Genomic DNA, 26,079 nt, shown 5'->3' with positions numbered 1-26,079 from the left:
TACTAGATGAAAATATTCTGAAGACTGGATACACAGCAATGTGAATGGTTAAGAGAGTAACTTTTGTGTGTATTTTATCACAATTTTGGGGAAAAAAAAGGATGGAGAAAAGTATACTATGTTAACACTAATCAAAGAAAGCTGTAGTCATTTTAATTTCAGATAAATTCAAAGCAAGGAAAATTACCAGAGGAACATTATATAATGATAAACAGGTCAATTATCCAAGATAATGTTAAAAATACTTAAACTGGGAAATTCTCTGGTAGCACACTGGTTAGGACTTGGTGTATTCACTGCCAGACCCCAGGTTTGAAATCTGGTCAGGGAACTAAGATTCTGTAAAACTCAAGGTGTGGCAAAAAAAATAAATAAATAAAAAACTTAAACTGTATGAGCACAAGAAAATTTCAAAATACCTGAGGCAAAAGCAATAGAACTACAGGGAAAAATAGATGAGTCCAGTGTTATAGCCAGAGACTTCAACATTCCGACATCAGTATTTGACAGATTCAGCAGGCAGAAAAACAAAAACAGAGTCGAACTAATCGACACCAACAATCAAATTGATATGTTATAATTGATATCTATAGACTGTTTCATCCAACAAAGAGCAAGATTCACACTCTTCTCAAGGTCACATAGATTATTCACCATGTAGACATATCTGGTGCCATAAAACAAACTTTACAAATTCAAAAGAACAGAAACTATACAAAAATTGCTTTCAGAACACAACAGGAATAAACTAGAAATCAATGACAGAAAGACAGCAAGAAAACCTCAAAATACTAAACAGAGTTCTAAATAATACATGTGTGAAATAAGACAAACTAAGAGAAATTTTAAAATATTTTGAAATTTGAAAACAAGAATACAACAAAACTTGTGGGATTTGGTGAAGTAGTGCTTAGAGCAAACTTTACACTGAATGCATATATTAGAAAAGAAGAAAAATAAAAAGCAATAATCTAAGATTCTACCTTATGGAACTAAAAAAAGAAAAAATTAAATATAAAGTATGCAAAAGAAAAAACAATTTAAAAATTAGAGCAGAAATCAATGAAACTGAGAACACAAAATAAACAAAGGAAAACCAACCAAATCAAAAGCAGGTCCTTTGAAAAATCAAGTAAATTGATAGGTCTCTGCTGCTGCTGCTGCTGCTGCTACTAAGTTGCTGCAATCGTGTCCGACTCTGTGCAACCCCATAGACGGCAGCCCACCAGGCTCCCTCGTCCCTGGGATTCTCCAGTGCCATTGCCTTCTCCAATGCAGGAAAGGGAAAAGTGAAAGTGAAATTGCTCACTTGTGTCCGACTCTTAGCAACCCCATGGACTGTAGCCTACCAGGCTCCTCCGTCCATGGGATTTTCCAGGCAAGAGTACTGGAGATAGGTCTCTACACAGGTTAAAAAACAGCAAAAGACAAGACACAAATTATTAAATATCAGAAATGAAAGAAGCCACCTCTCCTAATCCCATGGACATCAAAGGAATAAAGAGTATTACAAATGACTATGCTCACAAATTTGATAACCCAGATGTAGTGGATTGATTCCCTAAAAGACAATCTGTTAAAACTCGCAAAGACAAGTAGACACTCTGAATGGGACTATATAGATTAAGAAGGCTGAATTAATAATAATTTTTCAAAACAAACAATGCCAGCCCCAAATGTGTCAATGATGAATTCTACCAAACATTTAAGGAAGAGATTTTCTACAATCTCTTTCACAGACTAGTGGTAAAAGGACCATTCCTAATTCATTCTGTGAGGCCAGCATTACCTTAGACTTCATTAGAGTAAAAAACTAAAACTTTTCTGCATAAGAAAAGATCAAGGGAGTGAAGACTAGACTGGGAGACAATATCTGCACAAAAAAGTATCTGGCAAAAAGGACTGTTTGAGCAAGCTCTGGGAGTTGGTGACGGACAGGGAAGCCTGGAGAGCTGCAGTTCATGGGGTCGCAGAGGCGGACACAACTGAGCGACTGAACTGACTGAAAGGACTGTTATCCCAAATACACAAAGAATGCCTATACCTCAATGAAGAAAAAATTTTTAATGGACCAAAGACCTAAACAGACACCTCAGCAAAGACAGATGACAAGCATATGAAAAGACATGCCAGTCAAGTCACAGGGAAATGCAAACTAAAATGGGATATCACTATACACTTATTAGAAGGGCCCACAACCAACACACTGACAAGAGCAAATGCTAACAAGGCTTGCGGAGCAACAGGTACTCTCATCCACTGCCAGTAGGAATACAAAATTATGCAGATACTTTGAAAAGAGTTTGGCAGTTTGTCAAAAAACTAAACATAGTCTTAACATATGATCTGGCAATAAGACTACTTGGTATTTACCGAAAGGATCTGAAAACTTATGTCCACACAAAAACCTGTAAGCAGATGTTTACAGCAGGTTTATTCACGATTGCCAAAATGTGGAAGCCAACGAGATGTCCTTTAGCAACTGAATGAATAAGTATTACAACCAGACAATAAGACGTTATACAGCAATAAAAATCATTATCAAGCCATAAGAAGATATGGAGAAAACTTAAACATGTAAATGGAGAAAACTTAAAACACGCAAAAACTTAAAAACTGAAAACGAACCAATCTGAAAAGGCTATATATTGTAAAATCCCAACTCTTTAACATTTTGGAAAATCAAACATACGGAGACAGTTGAAAAATCAGTGGCTGGTAGGATTCTGGGGAGAGGGAGGAATGAATAGACAGAGCACAGAGGATTTTTAGGGCAGTGAAAATATACTATATACTATAATGATAAATACATGTCATTATACATTTGTCCAAACAGTAAACACCACTAACAGTGAACCCAAAGGTAAACTATGAACTTTGGGTGATATGATGTATCGATGTAGATTCATCCATTATAACAAATGTACGTACATGTTGGTGGGGGATGTTGATAATAAGGGAGGCTATGCACATGTGGAGGCAGGAGGTTTATGCAAAATCTCTGTATGTTTCTTTCTATTTTGTGTGAACCTAAGACTGCTATTTTTTTAAAGTCTTTAAATTAAAAAAATGAATACTAAACAAACATTCAAAAGTGTTCCTGATATGTAAAGAAAAAAAAACAGAAGCAGAACTGTGATTACCAACTACAAAAATCTGCAGAATAAAAACTAAAAAGATAGCAAAAATGAAAGAGTCTTTGCATGTTTTTGAGACAACTGAAGAAATTGAATATGGACTTTATTACATGATATCAAGATGTTTTGGTTAATTTGTTAGAAGTAATACTGGTACTTCTTTGTAAGAAAATGTTTTTAAATATATTAAAACAAAAAGGATATTAACATAAGCTGAGAATATGGAAGACATTTATACATGAGGCTAATAAGATAAGATAACCTACATATGCTTTAAAATTCCTGAATAAAGAAAATGCAAGGTGAAAATTATCCTTGGGTCACTAACGTATTTCCAAGACCTGAAGGACCTGAAACTATCAAACAATTACCGTATCTGCAGACACAATAGGCTTCAAATACAAAGTCTGAGAGATAAGAATACTAGAATATTAAATGATAAATAAGATATTAACGTATCTAAACAACTGGCAATTTCAAATGTGTCACTACATATATTAATAACAAAACCCAGTAGTCATTACCTATCATCTAAAAAGCACTGAGAAACAACAAGCACATCAAAAATACTGTAATATTTATTTGGCTAGCATCAGAAAAATAAGCAGAAATACAAAAAGTAAATAAATTTTAATCACAGACCTCAACATTTCCTTGCAGGTAAACTAATTTTAAAAAACTCATCAAATATATCGCTGCTGTTGTTTAGTCACGAAGTTGTTCTCCAGCTCTTTTGCTACCCTACCCACATGGACTGTAACCTGCCAGGTTCCTCTGTCCATGGTGTATCCCAAGCAAGAACACTGGAGTGGGTTGCCATTTCCTTCTCCAGGGAATCTTCTCGCCCTAGGTATGGAACCTGAGTCTCCTGCATTGGCAGGCAGATTCTTTACCACTAAGCCACCAGCGAAGCCCTAAAATACTTGTAATGTTGTCTGTACTCTTGTCTGTATTTATAAAAGTTCAGGAACTTTCCTAAATAATAAACACAGGATGGAAAAAGCAGGATACAGGCCCTAGATAGTTAAAGTGAAAGTGTCAGCTGCTCAGTCATGTCGGACTCTCTGCAACTTCATGGTCTGTAGCCCGCCAAGCTCCACCGTCCACGGGATTTTTCTAGGCAAGAACACTAGAGTGGGTTGCCGGTTCCTTCTCCAGGGGATCTTCCTGACCCAGGAATCAAACCCTGCAGTGCAGGCATTCTTTCCTGTCTGAGCCACCAAGGAAGCCCCTAGATAGTTAAGGTACATAACAAAGGAATGATTTCATTTAGTCCAGACTCACATCTTCCCATACATAGAAAAGTGCTTGAGATGTCTAGTTTTCTTTAACTGATAGTAACCGTTTCATGTTCCGACTATCTGCAAAACTCCTATAAGCCCTGGATCCTCCCTTACTTAGAGTCAGTTCCTTAGACCAATCTGAGAGTCTTCCATGCTTAAATCCTCAGAAAACCCACCAAATAAAACAGAATTCTCAACTTTTAGGCTGTGCTTTTTCTTTCAGTTGACAAACTAGAAGTTCCTATGTTTTCTGAATATGTAAACACATAGAAAAAGTTGTTAAAGATTCCCTCTGAAAGAGAGGGAAGGAAGGAAAAAATGGATGGGTAACAAGAACTTTTACTCTATATTTCCATAATTGAAAATTTTTAATAATGGAATCCTGTAGCCATAAAAAACAACTTTTTTTAACCTTCCAAACTTCTGTATCATTTAAAAGGAAAGTTTAAAGGGTTCAAACTACTGACTGTAAAAAAATTTAAAAAGAGAACTGAACCAAACAAAAATGAAGAAAAACAATGAAACCATGACTCAATAAAATAAAACCAAAAGTCATAGGCTCACCTGATAGAATAGAGAATATGTGAACTAAAGGCAGGAGAAAGAAAGGAAACAAAAAAAAGAGATAAAGCAAAAAAAAAAAAAAAAGATAAACCATATCCTGTGTTGACCACATATTAAAAACAGACCGTAATTAATAAATGAAATCTAGCACATTTTAAGTAAGAGACTTTTTAAAGCCTCAACTGACAAAAATTTAGCAGCCACATTCTAAAAAACCACTTGGTCCTCAAACATACATCCCACTTTACAAAAATAAAAAACAACAACCAAAGATCTCACAGTTTCAAAAAAAAAAAAGAGAGAGAGATAGAATGATTACAAATACATTTTATAGGACAAATAATAGTTTTGATCCCCCAAACTTAGCCAGCACAATTCTGAACAAATATTCACTAGTCTCACTTGTGTGTTAGTCACTTGGTCATGTCTGACTCTGTAACCCCATGGACTATACAACCCACCAGGCTCCTCTGTCCAGGGAATTCTCCAGGCAAGAATACTGGAGTGTACTGCCATGCCCTTCTCCAGGGAATCTTCCTGACTCAAGGATCACACCTGTATCTCCGCACTGCAGGCAGATTCTTTACCATCTGAGCCACCAGGGAAGCCATAAAAAGATACACAATTCTCCACAAACTCTTGGTTAACATACCGTAACAAATCTAAAGTACTATTCACTATGCTGCAGTCCATGGGGTCACAAAGAGTTGGATACAACTGAGCAACTGAACAACAACATTTACTATGACCAAGAGGGTTTTTACTCCAAGAATTCAAGAATATAGTTCCATGAAAATTTTTATCAGAAAGGTATCTGGAAATGCCTTAACTTGACAAATACAACTCTTAATCTGAAAAAGAACATATATATCTAAAGTTGAGGTAAAATTACATTTTCTTTAAAAAAGGGAAAAGATAAGAATATCTGCCATTACTGTTACCACTTACAGCAATCCTTCCACTTAAACACAAACTCTTTTATAAAATTAAACACAAATTTATTTTGCATAAAATTTAACCACAAGAATTTTCAAACAGACACCAATCTCAAATTACTTTCAAAGCTGTAACTTTAAGTACCTATCCTCTAGAACTGTGAGAAAATTAACTTCTGTTGTTTATGCCACCCAGTCTACGGTATTTTCCTGGGGCAGCATCGGCTAACACATCCACACCCTGATTAAAAAGAGAAGAAAATCCTCTGTTGCCACTGGAGGTGACTATTATATCATATCTTGACTCATTTCAGTTTACTTGCTAACTGTAAAAGGAATAAAACATATCTCTTCACAAAAAGATCTTGTGGCTCCCACCTCAATCAAGTTATTACCCAAGTGACCTAACATCACTAACAATGAGAAAGCCCGGTATTACACATATATGTTAACATGATTCAACATGAATTACACATTACAATTGGAGTCCTGACAAAAATGTTTAATGTGATAATCTAGTCAAACCTTTATACCTTAACTCCCAGTTTATAAGAAATACAAGTTAAAACACCACCATGAGGAAATCTCCAGGATTAAAAATGGAGGGATTTGCAGGAGAACTATCATAAAGTTTAAAAGACTAAAAACTACACTCAGGGAATTCCCTGGCTAGAACTCAGCGCTTTCACTGCCATTCAGTTCATTTCAGTTGCATCCGACTCTTTGCAACCCCATGAATCGCAGCATGCCAGGCCTACTTGTCCATCATCAACTCCCGGAGTCCACCCAAACTCATGTGCATCGAGTCAGTGATGTCATCCAGCCATCTCATCCTCTGTCGTCCCCTTCTCCTCCTGCCCCCAATCCCTCCCAGCATCAGGGTCTTTTCCAAATGAGTCAACTCTTCTCATGAGGTGGCCAAATTATTGGAGTTTCAGCGTTAGCATCAGTCCTTCCAAAGAACACCCACGACTGATCTACTTTAGGATGGACTGGTTGGATCTCCTTGCAGTCCAAGGGACTCTCAAGAGTCTTCTCCAACACCACAGTTCAAAAGCATCAATTCTCTGGCACTCAGCTTTCTTCACAGTCCAACCCTCACATCCATACATGACTACTAGAAAAACCATAGCCTTGACTAGATGGACCTTTGATGGCAAAGTAATATCTCTGCGTTTAAATATGCTATCTAGGTTGGTCATAACTTTCCTTCCAAGGAGTAAGCATCTTTTAATTTCATGGCTGCAATCACCATCTGCAGTGATTTTGGAGCCCAAAAAAATAAAGTCTGACACTGTTTCCACTGTTCCCCCATCTATTTCCCATGAAGTGATGGGACCAGATGCCATGATCTTCGTTTTCTGAATGTTGAGCTTTAAACCAACTTTTTCACTCTCCTCTTTCACTTTCATCAAGAGGCCATTACCAGGGTTCAATATGCAACGTGTAAACCTTAAGTGGATCCTAATAAAGCAGGGAAAAAAAAAAAAGACTACAGAAGACATTTTTTAAGTAACTGGGGAGATACGGGAAAATATGAATATTAGATACTAAGGAATTAACAATTTTCCTAGGTAGAATACTACTACTGTGGTTATGTAAAAGAATGTCATTCAGAGAAGCTACATGCTCAGCTCAGTAGTCTTTCAGTAGTAAATTATCTTCATGACAGCACCTTTAACAGTTGTTGAATCTAGGCAGTGATGACAGAAGCATACTGAAAATTTTAATAAAAAGTCAAATAAAAATTAAAAAAAATTTTTTTTCCCACCACTTGTCCATAGAATGTCTAGAACACAGAACTTGCTCAAGTTGACTGGATAAACGAGGGCTTGGTCAAATGTTTATACAAATAAACTCAATGTTTTTCCAAGGGGAAAAAAGTTAAACAGATAAAACTGGACAGTTAACTTTTCTGACTTATTAAAAAAGGTCACATTAAATGTTGAGAATATGATGAAATGGGCTGCCTCATGCACTGCCAGTGCCGGAGAAATTTACAACAACTTTTCTAGAAAGCACCTTGGTTATAAGGTCAGATTCTATGATCTAGTAATTTCTTTCCAGGAATCTATCTTAGGGAAATAAACTCAGAAGTATTATGTAAAGATATTACTTTCAGTGGGAAAAAATAGAAACAACATATAAATGCTCAAAAAAAGATGGTTCACTAGGTAGTACTAAATATTAAATATATAAATACTATTTAATTCTAATGCTCAAGTTAAACACTAAATACTTAAAAAGAATACTTCATGTCCCAAAGAAAAAACACAAATGTATTAACAGGAAAAAAATATACACTAAGATTCTGATTTGATTAAAAAACAGAAGGATGTTAATATCAACAGCTATCTATAGTTGAAAGAGACTGCTGCCTGCTTTGTCATCTTTGTACATTTCTTCTCAATTCTCACAGAAGAGCAAGGAGACAGGATTAGGACTGAATGGGTTCCAAATACTGATAGACTGTAAGCTCCTATCTCCACATAATCATAGCCTTCATTTTGTTGTTGTTCAGCCATCCAATTATCTCATCCTCTGCCATCCTGTTTACCTTCAATCTTTCCCAGCATCAGAGTCTTTAAGTCGGTTCTTTGCATAACGTGGCCAAAGTATTGTAGTTTCAGCTTCAGCATCAGTCCTTCCAATGAATATTCAGGATTGATTTAGCACCGACCAGTTTGATCTTGTCACAGGGACTCTCAAGAATCTTCTCCAACACCACAGTTCAAAAGCGCAAATTCTTTATGTTCAGCCTTCTTTATGGTCCAACTCTCACATCCATACATGACTACAGGAAAAACCATAGCTTTGACTAGACAGACCTTTGTCGGCAATGTCTCTGCTTTTTAACACTGCCTAGGTTTGTCTTGCTTTTCTTTCAAGGAGCAAGTGTCTTAATTTTGTAGCTGCAGTCACCATCTGCAGTGATTTTGGAACCCAAGAAAACAAAGTCTGTCACTGTTTCCATTGTTTCCCCATCTATTTGCCATGAAGTGACAGGACCAGATGTCATGATCTTCATTTTTTGAATGTTGAGTTTTAAGCCAACTTTTTCACTCTCCTCTTTCACCTTCATCAAGAGGCTATTTAGTTCCTCTTCACTTTCTGTCATAAGGGTGGTGTCATCTGCATATGCAAAGTTATTGGTATCTCCCCCAGCAATCCTGATTCCAGCTTCTGCTTCATCCAGCACAGCATTTCTCACGATGTACTCTGCACAGAAGTTAAATAAGCAGGGTGACAAATAATACAGCCTTGATGTACTCCTTTGCCAATTTTGAACCAGTCCATTGTTCCATGTCTGATTCTAACTGTTGCTTCTTGAGCCGCATACAGGTTTCTCAGGAGGCAAGTAAGGTGGTCTGGTATTCCCATCTCTTTAAGAATTTCCCAGTTTGTTGTGATCCACACAGTCAAAGGCTTTAGCATAGTCAATGAAGCAGTAGTAGTTGTTTTTCTGTAATTCTCTTGCTTTTTCTATGATTCAACAGATGTTGCCAATTTCATCTCTGGTTCCTCTGCCTTTTCTAAATCCAGCTTGAACATCTAGATATTCTCGGTTCACATACTGTTGAAGCCTGGCTTGGAGAATTTTGAGCACTACTTTGAAGTCGGACACGACTGAGCAACTAAACTTGCTAGCATGTGAAATGAGTGCAATTGTGCGGTAGTTTGAGCATTCTTTGGCATTGCCTTTCTTTGGGAGTGGAATGAAAACTGACCTTTTCCAGTTCTGTGGCCACTGCTGAGTTGTCCAAATTTCCTAGCATATTGAGTGCAGCATTTTAACAGCATCCATCTTTTAGGATTTGAAACAGCTCAGCTCGAATTCCATCACCTCTACTAGCTCTGTTCATAGCGATGCTTCCTAAGGCCCACTTGACTTCACACTGGCTCTAGCTGAGTGATCACACTATCATGGTTATCTGGGTCATTAGTATCTTTTCTGTATAGTTCTTCTGTGTCTTTTTGCCACCTCTTCTTAATATCCTCTGCTTCAGTTAGGTCCATACTGTTTCTGTCCTTTGTTGTGCCCATCTTTGCATGAAGTGTTCCCTTGGTATCTCTAATTTTCTTGAAGAGATCTCTAGTCTTTCCCATTCTATTGTTTTCCTCTATTTCTTTGCATTGATCACTGAAGAAGGCTCTCATCTCTCCTTCCTTTTCTTTGGAACTCCGCATTCAGATGCGTATATGTTTCCTTTTCTCTTTTTCCTTTTCTTTTTGCCTTTCACTTCTCTTCTTTTTTCCTTAGCTCTCTGTAAGGCCTCCTCAGACAGCCATTTGGCCGTTTTGCATTTCAGTTCAGTTCCTCAGTCGTGTCCGACTCTTTGCGACCCCACGAACCACAGCACACCAGGCCTCCCCGTCCACCACCAACTCCTGGAGCCTACCCAAACTCATGTCCATTGAGTTGGTGATGCCATCCAGCCATCTCATCCTCTGTCGTCCCCTTCTCCTCCTGCCCTCAATCTTTCCCAGCATCAGCGTCTTTTCCAATGAGTCAGCTCTTCGCATCAGGTGACCAAAGTATTGGGAGTTTCAGGTTCAACAGTATTCCTTCCAATGAACACCCAGGACTGATCTCCTTTAGGATGGACTGGTTGGATCTCCTTGCAGTCCAAGGGACTCTCCAACACCACAGTTCAAAAGCATCAATTCTTTGGCACTCAGCTTTCTTCACAGTCCAACTCTCACATCCATACATGACTACTGGAAAAACCATAGCCTTGACTAGACAGACCTTTGTTGACAAAGTAATGTCTCTGCTTTTTAATGTGCTGTCTAGGTTGGTCATAACTTTCCTTCCAAGGAGTAAGCGTCTTTTAATTTCATGGCTGCAATCACCATCTGCAGTGATTTTGGAGCCCCCCCAAAAACAGTCTGACACTGTTTCCCCATCTATTTGCATTTGCCATCACCTAAACCAGCACCTTCTCCAAAACTCATTTTAGGTTCCTCAGATTCCCAACTTCTGTGGATTCAATAAATTCACTTTGATACTCCCAACCCAGCTATTAGATCACTTCATCAAAACAGAACCACTCTCCCTCATTATCAATCATCTTTACTGTCCTCACTTCCCTCCTTAACCAGTTTTGATTTCTTGGACATTCATCATAATCAATCCTTTGCAAATACTCTTGACAAACGATACTTTCCTTCCTTTAGTGTACTCATATGGCAAAGCCCCGATGCTAATTAAACTCATTCCCCCAATTAACTGAAAAACAAACAAATAAAAAAAACTCTTTGCATCTACCCCTAGCACCTTTGTTGGGGGAGGGGCAAGGGACAACCACCATTAATAAGTCTCCTGTTCAAGTGAAAACCACAAATCCCAAGTGGAAACTTAACATTGCCCTAAGTATCTCTGCTCATATTAAAGATTAATCCTTCCACTTATATTTGGAACATTGCACCCTGTTCTTCTCCAGGACTTTGCACCTTCAATTACTCCTCCTCTCTCTAGCATAATCAATTTTTCCCATTCATTAATATACAAACATACTCTGATAAGCTAATAGAAAATTGTTTTAAAGATCTCTGAAGTCATGGTCTTCTCCAGCTCCCTATCTTCTCTCCTTTCCTATCAAAGCAAAACTCCTTTAAAAAGCTGACCATCCATAGTTGCCAATTAGTTCATCTCACTCCTCTCACAATCCACTTCGATAAGACACACACACCGTTCCAATTAAAATACTCCACTCAACGTCACCAACAATCACACTGCAAACTCAACGGTCATTTCCCCTATTCAGCAGCATTACAAAGTTGATCACTCTCTTCTTGGAATTCCGTCTTCTCTTAGCCTCAATGACATCACACTCTCCTTTGTAGGTGCTCATCAATTCAACATATGCCAGGGACCCAAGACAAAGTCCAGACTTTGTCCTAGACCCCTCCCTTTCTAATCAAATTCTCCTACTAGAGTTAAGTCATCCAGCCTAAGTTTTAAACTATACCATCTCTATACCTATGATGCCCTGATCTCTCTCCAGCTCTAACCTCCAGATTCACATCATCAACTGCTTGTTACTCTCTAGCCTTGAAACCTAACAAGAATAAGACAAAGTTCTCATCTTCCTCAACCTCCAGTGTGCCTTCCCCACTCCTATTTATTTAAATCACTACTACTGTTTCTTTTGTTATATCCAGCAAAACCCAACCTTTAAATACTAAACCTTTCCTCACATCTTCAGTGTCAATTCATTTTCCACAGCAGCCAAAATGATCTTTAAAAAGACACAAATTCTGTCTGTTGCTTTAAATCCTCAAATGGCTTTCAGAGTCACTTAAAATCCAAACTCCTTACTCTGGGCTTATAAAGTTGTATGTGATCTGGCTCCTGCTGCTGCTGCTAAGTCCTGTGTACATCTCCAAATTCATCTTACACCATTCTCCACCCTTACCCACAATACTCCAGTCTCAACCTTTTTGGCTGCTGAGACACTGCAAATTCATTCCCAACTTTAAAGACTTTAACAGTTTCCTCTGATTTGGACTGTTCTTTCCCTAGAGACACGCTTTTATCATTCAGACCTCAATTTAAGTTTACAATTCTAGGAGAGGCCTTTTCTGAACACCCTATCAAAACCAACTAATTAGTTTCATCAGTATTATTTTATCAATTTTATTTTCATCAATATTATTATTATAGCTGTACAATATTACTATACTACTCTGCACTGCATTTATTACTTACTTGTCTGTCTTCCCTTGCCCCATTCATTGCTATATCCCCAACACATATCATGGTGCCTAGCATAGAGGGAGCCCTCAAGTATCTTTTAAAGAGCTCTTGGTACTAATAATACAAAGATGGATGAGACATGATGCCTACCTGTGAGAAGCTTGCAGTCTCATAGGGAAAACAGCTTCAAATGATTTTAAAAATTACAGATTGGGTTAAAGTCCCGTGGGAACTGTATTCAAAGCTTTCCCCAATACCAAATTAAAAATACTCATACATATGTACATACACAGATAAAATGAAAGGAATATCAAAATTAAGATGTATTTCTATATATATGAAATATTTCATAAACAAAACAAACTTTGCTTTAAAATAAAGAATTATCTCTTAGGAGTGAAATTACAGATAATTTTTACTTGACTATGGTTCCCCATATTTATCAAAGTTTAATGTTTGTTACTTTTACATTCACAAGAATTTGACTATTTATGTAAAAGAGAAAAGCAATTATATTGTTTACATTCTTCACTATATAATGACTATTAGCTTTCTATGTGCATGCAAGAGTTGATCATCCTAATGTATGACTAAGTTAATTTTAATTTATCTTCCCCAGTATTAGTTTAAGGGTTATCTCCAAGGAACTCTTCCCCTGAGTTTAGGTTACCTCATCCTCACAGTTCTCCTTAAACTCAGCAAGCACACACAACTACCTGTTCAATGTTTTACTGTCTTACTGGACCATAATGTACTCCATAAGGGCATGGACCATGTCTATCTTATTAACAAACATAAGTGACTTTTAATAAATATTTGTTGAATAAATGAAGAAAATGTAGAATTACTAAAGAGTTTAAACCATCAGACTTCCCCAGTGGTCCAATGGTTAACATGCTCTGCTTCCATTGCAGGGGACACAGGTTTGATCCCTGGTCAGGGAAGTTCTGTGTGCCGTGAAGCGCACCAAGAAAAGCTTAAACAGTAAGTACAGACGATGTCATAAATAATACTAAGTAGATGCCCCCTGAGATCATCAAAGGAGAACCACCAAAAAAAAGCAGAAAAGATTCGCTTCCCTCCATCTTATTTTCAAGTTTTGGACTTAGACCTGCTATCACCCCAACTCAGAACCTAACTACATTATCAAAAGAAACTCAACTTCAGTGGAGGCCATCTTTATCAGCATATTCAACTCTTCCTAGTACCAGAAGTAGGATGAAAGATTACTTTCATAGGGCTTGAGGATTAGCTTCTGGACCTTAAGAAATCCTTAAACTCATTCACGAATACAAATGCCTCTTGCTTATCAGGCAATGTGTTAAGCAATGGAGAATAGAAAAATCAGGAAGATAGGTCTCTGTCCTCAATGACTCACACTCAGTTTCATTGGGCAGATGGAGACAAAGCACCTAAGAAAACACCTAAGGATATAATCAAAATATGACCAAGCCAAGAGATATTTTTTAAAAAGTCTGACATACCCACTTAAAATTTCATCCAAATATCCATATACCCTAAATTCTTGCACACATGCATCAGCAAGAAACTGGAAATAAACCAAATATCTAATGCATAAACTGTAGTATACTATACACACACACATTTTAAAAATAAAGGAACTAAATCCAAAATCACTGAAGATGGTGATTGCAGCCATGAAATTAAAAGACGCTTACTCCTTGGAAGAAAAGTTATGACCAACCTAGATAGCATATTCAAAAGCAAAGACATTACTTTGCCATCAAAGGTCCGTCTAGTCAAGGCTATGGTTTTTCCAGTGGTCATGTATAGATGTGAGAGTTGGACTGTGAAGAAAGCTGAGTGCCAAAGAATTGATGCTTTTGAACTGTGGTGTTGGAGAAGACTCTTGAGAGTCCCTTGGACTGCAAGGAGATCCAACCAGTCCATCCTAAAGGAGACCAGTCCTGGGTGTTCATTGGAAGGACTGATTCTAAAGCTGAAACTCCAATACTTTGGCCACCTCATGCGAAGAGTTGACTCATTGGAAAAGACTCTGATGCTGGAAGGGATTGGGGGCAGGAGGAGAAGGGGATGACAGAGGATGAGATGGCTGGATGCCATCACCGACTTGATGGACATGAGTTTGAGAGAACTCCAGGAGTTGGTGATGGACAGGGAGGCCTGGCGTGCTGCAATTTATGGGGTCACAAAGAGTTGGACACAACTGAACAACTGAACTGAACTACAGAAAATTTTAAGAAAAATGAAGCACAAAATATTTTATATCACTTTTGAAAATCAACAGTCTCAGACAATCCACAATTAAGTACACTAATCCCAAACAGGATGGTTCACATAAAACAACGAAACCTGAAAGTAAAGCATCCCACAGTCACTTGAGAAAAAAAACTACACGTGCTAGCTAGCCCTGCATTTGTAATTACTAGAAAAATTCATAATCACACAAAGGCTAAAAATAATGAACAGAGTAAACAGATCCGTTCTAAACCTAGGTAAAGAGCACTTTAAGCAACGGCTCTAAAAGATTAGACACCTTTTAAAGATTTGGAGCATACTTTAAATGTTACTAAGCTTACTACAATTCAGGCACCATGCTGGTTGCTGAAGAGAAAAATATGAGACCCCTCAAAGAGCTCAATGATCTAGCAGGAGCGGAAAGACATATATACAATCATTAACAATACAGTAACTGCTCTAAAAAGATCCTGACAAAGTGATACTAGGAAAAAGAGGTAATCTGCGTTCAAGAAAAGCTTATTAGGAATGGCATTTTAGAATGAGTTTTTCGAAAGAAAGAAGATACGGGCTTATTCCATGCAGACAAAACAACTCAACAGTAAGCAATTAATTTAGTTAGCTAAAGGTTGGAGGGAGAGTGAGGGTCTGAGGTATGTTTAGGCATGAAGCTGAGTTGAGACTTGACAGGAAGCAGGTCAGGAAAGGTAGGCTAGAAAAGAAAAGGTTGTGACTTCACGCAATAAGGGGTAGACAATCTAAAAGAAAATGACAAGATTGTGTTTTAAAAATTAAATCCAAGGACTTTCCCAGTGGTCCAGAGGTTTATCCTCCATGTTTCCAATGCAAAGGGGCACAGGTTTGATCTGTGGTTAGGGAACTAAGATTCCACGTGCCTTAAGGCGAGGACTAAAAAATATTTTAAAAAAGTAAATAAATAACCCAGTAGCACGGCACCAGGGGGGTTGAATTAAAAGTTGGGACAGACTAAAGGCAGAGAACTAAATGTAAGTTAGCAAACTATTTTAATACAAAGAGTTTATCTAAGAAAGCCTGAGCTAAGACAATTGACAAAAAGAACACAAAAGAGGAAACAAAGATTCAGGAGATATACGGAGGATGAGAGATGAAATCAGGCTTATAAAGGGTATTAACAGAAGTTAAAGAAAAACCAAAATTTAGTATCAGAGCAACTGAAAGAGGAAAGCTGTAAGACAGAACTGGAAATGCTGAAGAAAGATATCTGCATTTAACAACTTAGAAGATGTTAGTAATGCCTGAAAAAGTAATTTCAGTATGACAAGAAACTGAAGAAGCCGGAGTACAGAAGCTAAAGAATTAGGACTTCGCTAATGGTACAGAGCATAAGAATCCACCTGCCAAGGCAGAGACTCGGGTTCAATCCCTGGTCCGAAAGATTCCGCATGCCGCAGGCAACTAAAGCCTGCGCACAATGCACAGGCTCTAGGGCCCACAAGCCACAAGTAACGAACCTGCATGCAGCAACCACTAAAACCCACATGCCCTGGAACCTGTGCTCTGCAACGAGAAGCCACCACAACGAGAACCCCGAGCACCATAAGCAAGAGCAGCCCCTGTTCATCACAACTAGAGAAAGCCCGTGCCCACGAAGGAAGATCCAGCACAACCAAAACCAAAAAAGAATGAACTAACTTTTAAGAACCAAATACATGAGAGTATCTTTATGATAACCAGAGTAGGAAAATATTCCTTAAACAAGATATTGGGTTGGCCAAAATGTTCCTTCAAATTTTTCCAAAAGATGCTATGGGAAAACCCAAAAGAACTTTTTAGCCAATCCAATACAAAAAAAAAAAGCACACCTCATAGGAAAAAACAGACAAATTTGACCACTTTAAAGGTAAACTCAGTAAGATCAAAGATGTGATAACGTTAAGTGAAATAAGCCAGTAAAACAAATAATGTATAATACAGTAGTCAAATTCACAGAGACAAAAAGTAGAGCGCTGACTACAAGAGCTGGGCATGGGAGAAATAAGGAGTTAAGTGTTTAATGGGTACAGTTTCAATTTTACAAAATGCAGAGTCTTGGAGCTAGATGGTGGTATTGATTGTGCAACAATGTGAATGTACTTAACACCACTGAAATTGCCCACTTAAAAATACACAAAGTGGAAAGTTTTATATGAGTGTTTACCACTATTTTTAAAAAGAGCATTAAAAAAAGTAAGACAAAAGTTAGAAATTAAGCCACATAATAGAATTAGACAAAATTATAGATAATTCTTACAAATCAGTAAGAAAAATACAAACCACAGAAATTCTTAAAAATGGGTAAACAATGAAAACACTAAATTTACAAAAGAAAGCCTCACAGCCAATAGACACAGAAATATGTTTAATATCTCTACTGACAAAGGAAATGAAAATTAAAATAAGCTACCATTTCATATCCATCAGACTAACAAAAATCTAAATTTTGTAGATGTCAGGTTACTAGAATTCCTACACATTTCTAGAGGGAGTGTAAACTGATATAATCATTGGGAGAACAATAATGCAATATCCAATCATGCAGAAGATGCAAATACACTCAGATCCTGCAAATCTACTTCCTAAAAAATACCCAAGCAAACATTTATAATGTTCAATGTGTCTTTTTTATAACTATATGCCATCAACAGGAAAATGAATCTGTACAGTTGACCTTAAACAACAAGGGGGATAGGGATGCCAAACCTCTGTTCAGACAAAAATCAAAGTATAACTTATAGTTGGCCCTCCATATACAGTTTCTCCACATCTACACATTCAACCAACAGCGAATCATTGTGGACTGCAGTATTTACTACTGAAAAAAATCCACATATAAGTAGATTCATGCAGTTCAAACTCATATCGGTCACTGCATTTTAAAACTGAAGAACTAGAGCAATTTATGCATTGTCACAGATAAACCTTAAAAAATAACGCTGAGAAGAAAAGTTGCAGGAGATGCAGAATATTATAACCATCTACCAAAGCCTTTGACTGTGTGGATCACAATAAACTGTGGAAAATTCTGAAAGAGATGGAATACCAGAGCACCTGACCTGCCTCTTGAAAAACCTATATGCAGGTCAGGAAACAACAGTTAGAATTGGACATGGAACAACAGACGGGTTCCAAATAGGAAAAGGAGTACGTCAAGGCTGTATACTGTCACCCTGCTTATTTAACTTTTATGCAGAGTACATCATGAGAAACACTGGGCTGGAAGAAGCACAAGCTGGAATCAAGATTGCCAGGAGAAACAGCAATAACCTCAGACATGCAGATGACACCACCCTTATGTCAGAAAGTGAAGAGGAACTAAAAAGCCTCTTGATGAAAACAAAAGAAAGTGAAAAGGTTGGCTTAAAGCTCAACATTCAGAAAACGAAGATCATGGCATCCAGTCCCATCACTTCATGGGAAATGGATGGGGAACAGTGGAAACAGTGTCAGACTATTTTTGGGGGACTCCAAAATCACTGCAGATGGTGACTACAGCCATGAAATTAAAACAGTTACTCCTTGGAAGAAAAGTTATGACCAACCTAGACAGCATATTCAAAAGCAGAAACATTACTTTGCCAACAAAGATCCGTCTAGTCAAGGCTATGGTTTTTCCTGTCGTTATGTATGGATGTGAGAGTTGGACTGTGAAGAAAGCTGAGTGCCAAAGAATTGATGTGTTTGAATTGTGGTGTTGGAGAAGACTCTTGAGAGTCCCTTGGACTGCAACGAGATCCAACCAGTCCATTCTGAAGATCAGCTCTAGGATTTCTTTGGAGGGAATGACGCTAAAGCTGAAACTCCAGTACTTTGGCCACCTCATGCAAAGAGTTGACTCATTGGAAAAGACTCTGATGCTGGGAGGGATTGGGGGCAGGAGGAGAAGAGGACGACAGAGGATGGGATGGCTGGATGGCATCACTGACTCGATGGATGTAAGTCTGAGTGAACTCCGGGAGTTGGTGATGGACAGGGAGGCCTGGCGTGCTGCCATTCATGGGGTAGCAAAGAGTCGGACACGACTGAACAACTGAACTGATGAAATTTTTCTAAAGAATTTTAAAACACTAAAAAGTGACCTTACACTCAAAAATACTATGTTTATCAGTAGTAAAAAAGTTTATGTATGGGAAGGATATACTCAACTTTAGCATAATGGTTACTTCCAAGAAGTAGAGTACAGAATAGAGAAAACGTTAGAAAGTGAGCTTCCTCTGTAGGTTTTATTTCTTGGGGGGTTGAGGAGAGGCTAAAGCTAGTATGAGAATTAAGATCTATTAAATCTGGACCATGGATATAAAGGTTCATATATTATTTCTAAACTTCTAAGTCTAAAATGTAATTTTTAAAAGCAGCTTTAGAAATAATGGATTGGAAGCAAGCAGCATATGATTATTCTTTCCACCATAATAAGTTAAATGGAGTCAAGAGACCTGGTTTTAAACCTCTGCTTGGACTAAAAAGCTTGACGCGCTGCAGTCCACGGGGTCAGAAAGAATTAGACACCTCTTAGCAACTGAACCACCACCACCAGCACCAAGCTACTTGACAATGTGGAAAATTAATTTCTTCAGAGCTACAACTTTCTGACCTGAAATAGAAGCAACCCATCTCATAAGGCTGTCATAGATATAAAATACCCAATAGTAGGCATTCAACTACAGGTAGTTATCATTTTAAATTTGCAGTAAAAGGAAAGAACTAAATGGAGGGAAATGGCAAGGGTTTTGAACGCAATGAACTTGCCTCACCTTTTCAGAATTACATAGCAGAACGTAACATTGATGTCAGATGTATGCGACTACCACTTTCCAGCTTCCAAGACCCAATTTTAAAATAGGGATTTTACAAAGGAATTCAAAATTACACACCACAGGATTACAATCTGGATTCCATGGTCCAGTTAAAGGAGACCAGAGTCACGTGAAGAAATCCAAAATAATCCCACTGTCTCCTTAAGAAAGACTAACCAACATTTTCAGAACTAAGTCCAAATATACTTTTGCATTCCCCTCAGCCACCAGTCCCCATAGGTTATTTACACACAAAGAAACATTATCAGAAGTATCAGTACTAAAGTCCCTCATCACCTTCAGCCTTTTCTCGAGCCACATTCACATAGAGCTATCACTGAACCATTGAAGGAAATTTTTATGATCCAAGGACGACAATAAGCAGAATATGAAAGTATAATTAATTCAGACATCTTCACAACTATCCACTTACTGAATATTCCTAGCACTGCTCTAAGCACTGAAAAGACTCTCTTGATCTCCTATTTTGAGAGAAGAAAACTGAAATAGTGCTGTAGGTATTAAGCTGAAAAGCCAGGACTGAAATTCCAAAGCCCACAGTCTTAATCACTAAGCTAAACTTACTACATTATGCTTGGGAAACTAAGTATCTCTGCCTCCTGGCAAACTTAAGTTCTCACACCACGATAGAAAAGCAGAATATATTTAAAGATTAATGCAATTCTCAATATTGAATGACATGTCATCTACTGTTGTAATGATACAGTTATACTAGCATTCAACTTTTATAGTATTGTTTATGAAAAATATCATCTCATTAAGCAATCATATATAACAGCTGGAGTAAACTGGTATGCAAAAAACCTGGACGAGGGGGCTTCCCTGGTGGCACAGTGGTTAAGTATCTGCCTGCCAATGCAGGGTACACAGGTTCGATCTCTAGTCAGGGAAGATCCCACATGCTGCAGGGTAATGCGCCCATGTGCCGCAACTACTGAAGCCTGTGTGCATACAGTCTGTGCTCCTCAACAAGACAAGCCACTGCAATGAGAAGCCTGAGCCCCACAAGGAAGAGTCGCCCCAAATCGCTACAACTAGAGAAAGCCCACATTGAGTAACGAAGACTCACAACCAAAAAAACAAAAATCTTATTAAAAAAAACACAGCCCAGGGGAAGTTCACCATTAACCAGACCTAGGTGTCACTGAGCAACAATCAATCTATCTAGGCTTCAGTTTCCTGAACTTACAGGTGAGGTTTTTCACCTATATCTAAGGCCTCTTTCAACTAAAACATTCAATGCATTTTAACACATTCTAGACACTGTTAATGTATTTTCTGAACAAAGGCTTTGAAAGGCAGCTTTTGAAAAATCTTTAAAATTAAATCATATAGTATATGCTCTTATGTCTATCCTTTTACTCAAATATATCCAAAGCTAACCTGTGTTATTAAAAATCAGAAACTGACTGAAAAGGGGTGGGTGTGGGGATTCTGATGATGCTGGTAATATTAACATTGTTTGTTTTGGGTGTTGGTCACACTTTCACCATATGTGCTTTGTACATTACCATTTATTATTTTGACCTGAAAAAGGTGGCTTTCCTCCAAAGATAACTTGTGTGTTCTAACTCCATAACTATGTTTGTGTATAATAGAGCTGTGCAACCTTTGTTATTAATATATAAATGTTTCCAGCTTAATTTTGTCCACAACTCCTGCTCCCTAACTCCAATTCAGGAGTCTACAGAAGAGATCATTTACTTATGGATTATACAGCATTCCTGTAATTCTTTTAAGACTGTCTCCTGAAATTCAGTCTTAACTTTCCTTTGGAACCGAGCTCAACAACCTCTCTTCCTACATACACACACCCTCAGAATTCCCAGAGCACTGATTCTCTCCATCATTTTTATCTGTCTCCAACCAAGTAAGTCTTTCAGGGTTGTTTGCAAATATCCTCAATAAATGCTGATAACATATTTACTGAGAAATAAGAAAACATATTCTTTACAAAGGGATGATCTGCAAAGGAATCCCAGATGATTGATTGATAGATCAAAGCCTTTAAAAAATTAAAAAAAGAAATGCACTCCAAGAGCATTACTTGGACAGGCTTTTAATTTTTTTACCTCAGTCAGTAACAAACCCAGAACCTCATAAGGTTAAGCTACACTGAACTAAAAACTTACATAGCTGTAAAAAATCGCTTTTCTACTCGTAAAAAATTGTTCAAATTCTAGTTATATTAGTTTATAGCAGAAAATTTCACCTTTGTCTTTAAACTAGAAAGGAAAAAGTTTAAAAGAAAAAGATAATAATTAATTGATAAACCAGGGGCAAAGTCTTAAAAACACAACACTCAAAGCTAGTAGTGAAAGTGAAAGTGAAGTCGCTCAGTCGTTTCCGACTCTGCGATCCCATGGACTGTAGTCTACCAGGCTTTTCTGTCCATGGGATTTTCCAGCCAAGAGTACTGGAGTGGGCAGTAGTCATGCTATATTAATTTTTTTGTACCGTTACTGTCCATTCATCTTTTAGATAAATTATACTACAAACTCTAGTTAACTGTCTTAAATGTTCTTCTAAAGAGTTCTGTCTACAGCAGTGCTTCTCAACATTTGACAAAGTATGGAGACATTTTTAGTTGACACAATGGCAGGGAAATGGTAGGGAGGTGGGAGGAAGATTGCCTGTGCTATTGGCATCTAGTGCTCTTAGTCAGCGATTGTGCTAAACATCCTACAATGCACAGGAGAACCACCCACAACAAAGAAGTCATTACCTGCCCCACATGTCAACAGTGCCAAGGTTGAGAAACCATGGTCAACAGAAATTAAAAGACTTCCCTTTAAAGATTCGTAACTACTTCTATACAGAATAGTCAAATACATAAAATTTAAAATGACAACAGGTACAAAAATCCACTTAAATACTTAAGGGAAATTTATACAGTAGTAGTTTTCATGAAACCAATTTGTTAATGCCACATATTTAAATATTCCCTAAGAGACTTCTAGAAAATGATAGCAAAGTGCGGTTACAATATGAAAAAAACTACAGGGACCATACAGGACGAGAATAAACAAGCGTATGTGGACTGATTTACGGGCATTTTACTTCAGTGAACTTCAAAGTTTAAAATATTTTGCATAGTGAAATGCAAGCAAACCTTTAATTACAGGTAAAGCTTAATGTTTAAACAATTAAATTAGGCTGCATTTAAATCTTTTAATCAGTAATACAAACCAAGTTCAATTATTTTTAAATAATTAAAAGTATGCCTACATCTGACAAGTCAGGACAGCATGGTATAATATAAACACAAGCAAACTTAGATCTAAATCCCAGAGGTGTATGTTCGCAGACAAATAATTTAACTTCTCTGAATCTCAATTTTCTCATGTAAGAAATAAAAAATCTAATTCAAGGACCTGTTCTTGAGAATTAGCAGTAATGTATATAAACAAATGGAGCTGCTAGTTCCTTTACAAATGGTGGTTGTTAATACCAGTAACAATTTATAATAAATAATAATATAACCTATGAGTACAGATTATAGCTTTACTCCGTCCTCATAAGCTACAATTCACTTATGTAATTCAACTAAAAATACACCTATTAAGTGTACTGTAAATCAATTTTCTATTCCTTGCAACTTTGAAATATTACTTCTACAGATTTAAATAAATTAATATCTCAGACAAGTGACAGATTTTCAAACACAGTTTCATGGAAAAAAGGCCTACATGGTTTATTTATTTTTAGTAAATAACATATTAGCATGATTCAAAATTCAAAAGGATTCTTTTGATCCCTGTTGCCCCAGACACCCAATTCTTCTACAGAGAAACAATGTTACCAATTTCTCCTTAATCCTTTCACCTATACAAATACACATACTTCCCTACTTCTGACACTAATGGTGGCCTCTTCTCACTGATTCTATCCTGTACTTTCCACATTTAATTTATCTTGAGGCTGTATTTTAATTAACAACACACTCCAACAGTGGCCATTTACAACTTCTTACCGCCAGATGTAAGCTATCTTTACAAAGACACTTAAAAGGGGGAGGGGAAATCCTTAAAATCAATCAAGATTCTTAGTAAACACAAAAATATGAAATAAACTTTGGTAAAATGAAGATTTACATAGATGACATGAGGAAATAATTATACCAGCCACTCAAATACTGCATTTACATACATAAAAAGGAAACATGTGGACTGTACTTCAATGTACTGAAAATAATCAACATAATACACCTATAGAATTGGACTTAAGTATCAATGAAATAAAATATATTGGTGAAAATAAAGCTATTTATTGGTTATAAATTCCAATATTAAATTATCTGTAATTAGTTGAATTACATTTCCTAAATGTTCTTTCTGGAAGAAGTTTCATTCCAGATTTATAAAGACACTGTTCTTAAAAAAATAATTTTCCTGTTTGGATTTTGTTTTCTTCCTCTGAAACACTACGTCACTTACTTGAAACAAGGTTTCATCATTCATTGCTCATATATAAAAAGCTGTATTATTTTAACAATATGCATTACTAGAGCAATACAAGATTTCTTTTAAACTTCAAGTAGTAAGAATATCATGGTGAAAAGTCACTTCACATAATGCAGAGACTATACGAATTACAAGAGCAGTGACTACTTTTAAGTAATAGAAAATAAAGCATTAAAGTCTTATACTAAGTTTCAGGCTTGTACAACCGCACTACAGAAGAAATGTTCTAGGCTACTGGCAATAATACTAGCTGCAAACTTTCATTAGGAAGATATATGTCAAGTATCCTGGAAAATCTTTTCTTACTAAAGAAAAATTTAGAATCACTGTCTCACTATATATCACAGTGCAGGTATTTATGATTCTTTTTCTGCACTGTACCACAAAAACACAAAGTCATCCTTCCATTCAGAGTTTTGGCACTTGAACAAATACAGAGGTCAGAGTTTATACACATGCTCTGTAAAACCAATCATTACTTATATACTATTATATTCAATAAATCTGCTAGGATTTGGCATTTTTAAATAATTTTAAAGAATCTTCTCCACGTCTAACTGTAAAGACACAAAATCACTTCAGATTCAGTGGCACAAATAAAGTTCAAGTGCTTGCTATCAGACTTGTCAATAACTCATCACATACTTAGAATGCTGAATTTCACAAATAAGAGAAAAGCACAAATAGCAATAATATATTTGATAACGATATTTGACATCTTGAAAATAACCATTCAGTATTTTTAATCTTTGTTGAGTCCAAGGAGGAAAAACAAACTAGCATTCCTGTTGATTATGGGTGTGAAAAATGTACTATACTTTCATAATTTTGAGTCAAATTACCGAAACATTTAAAATATATTAACAAATGTGGCCAATATCAGCGTACCTAAAATTTCTACAGGACTGAAGAGTAGTAGCTTGAGACAAAAATTTTTCATCATTTCAGATATATGTTGGAATAAACCTACTTAATAAAGAAACATAACAATGTATTAATCCGAAATCTCATGTTTTTAAGTAGGACACTTTTTCAAAAGTAAGAACTAACTATGGGGACATCATAATGAAGTTTCATGGCACAAATGGCACAACACAAGTGTCACAGAGGCATTGTCTTAGGACAGACTCATCTATAACTTGTAAACAGTATTTTGAAATAAGCTACTCATACACTCCACTATTTTTTCCTTATCTTAGCTAAAAATATTTAAACGTATTTAATATACCGAACGTGCCTTTACCTAGTCAAAAAGCTTCAGATGTCAATCGAAAAAGAGGCCTAGAATGTCGGAGTAAGTGGAAATGAGATAATAGTCTAATACGGAATTAATTTTCTATCTCTGGTGAAAATTCCCTTATCGCCCACTCAAATAAGCTAGTACCCCATTATGTCTTCTCTTTTCTCCCAACACCCAACCGAGAGGGAGTTAACTCCGAACATCCTTCTCTCATCAATCACTCCTTCGGTAAGGAAAGGAGGGTGGCAGCCAGACCGGCTATAACCCAGAATACCCTGAAAAGTGTGGGCCTTTGAGCGACGCGGCTCTCCGGATCCAGTTACCACCTTTCCCCTTCCCCCAACCCACTTCCCGGGTTTTCTCAGGCTCGGCCTGCTACCTCCCCACCCTACAGCCACACTTCCAGCTGTTGCCACTGCCGTGGGGCGCTCTCTAGAGCTCACACCCGACGATAAGCGCCCTTTCTCCATCTGCCCCTTAAACCTTATTCCTCCCCAGACCCCCCGCCCGCGAGACCGTCCATCCCAGGGCCCGGGGAGGGGAGGGGAAGGCGGCGGAAAGAGGGGGAGACTGCTGCTTCCCCACAGGCAGAAGGGCGGCCGCAAAGAAGGCCAACCGGGGGTTACCAGGGATATTGGGATTGCCACCGGAAGGGCCCTCCCGCCCTGGGCTGATGTGGGGGACGTCCGGGAGTTCATTTCTGAC

General features: G+C 37.4%; 1 protein-coding gene across 3 annotated transcripts in view; it reads right to left on the bottom strand.

Moving 5' to 3' along the window:
• UBE2K (ubiquitin conjugating enzyme E2 K) overlaps positions 1 to 26,079 on the bottom strand; it is a 71,322-nt gene that overhangs the window by 44,394 nt on the left and 849 nt on the right. Inside the window, exon 1 of one of the 3 annotated variants that reach the window (XM_069593979.1) lies at positions 25,023 to 26,076. The exons of 1 other annotated variant lie outside the window; for it this stretch is intronic. The gene's annotated coding sequence lies outside the window, so the exon portion shown is untranslated. Of the gene's footprint in view, positions 1 to 25,022; positions 26,077 to 26,079 lie in introns of those variants that run through there. One more of the 3 variants, XM_069593980.1, reaches the window with a different exon arrangement.

The sequence above is a fragment of the Ovis canadensis genome, chromosome 6, assembly GCF_042477335.2.
Source record: "Ovis canadensis isolate MfBH-ARS-UI-01 breed Bighorn chromosome 6, ARS-UI_OviCan_v2, whole genome shotgun sequence".
Lineage (NCBI taxonomy): Eukaryota > Metazoa > Chordata > Mammalia > Artiodactyla > Bovidae > Ovis > Ovis canadensis.
The sequence above is the reverse complement of the archived record's forward strand: the minus strand, read 5'-3'. Positions and strand labels throughout refer to the sequence as shown.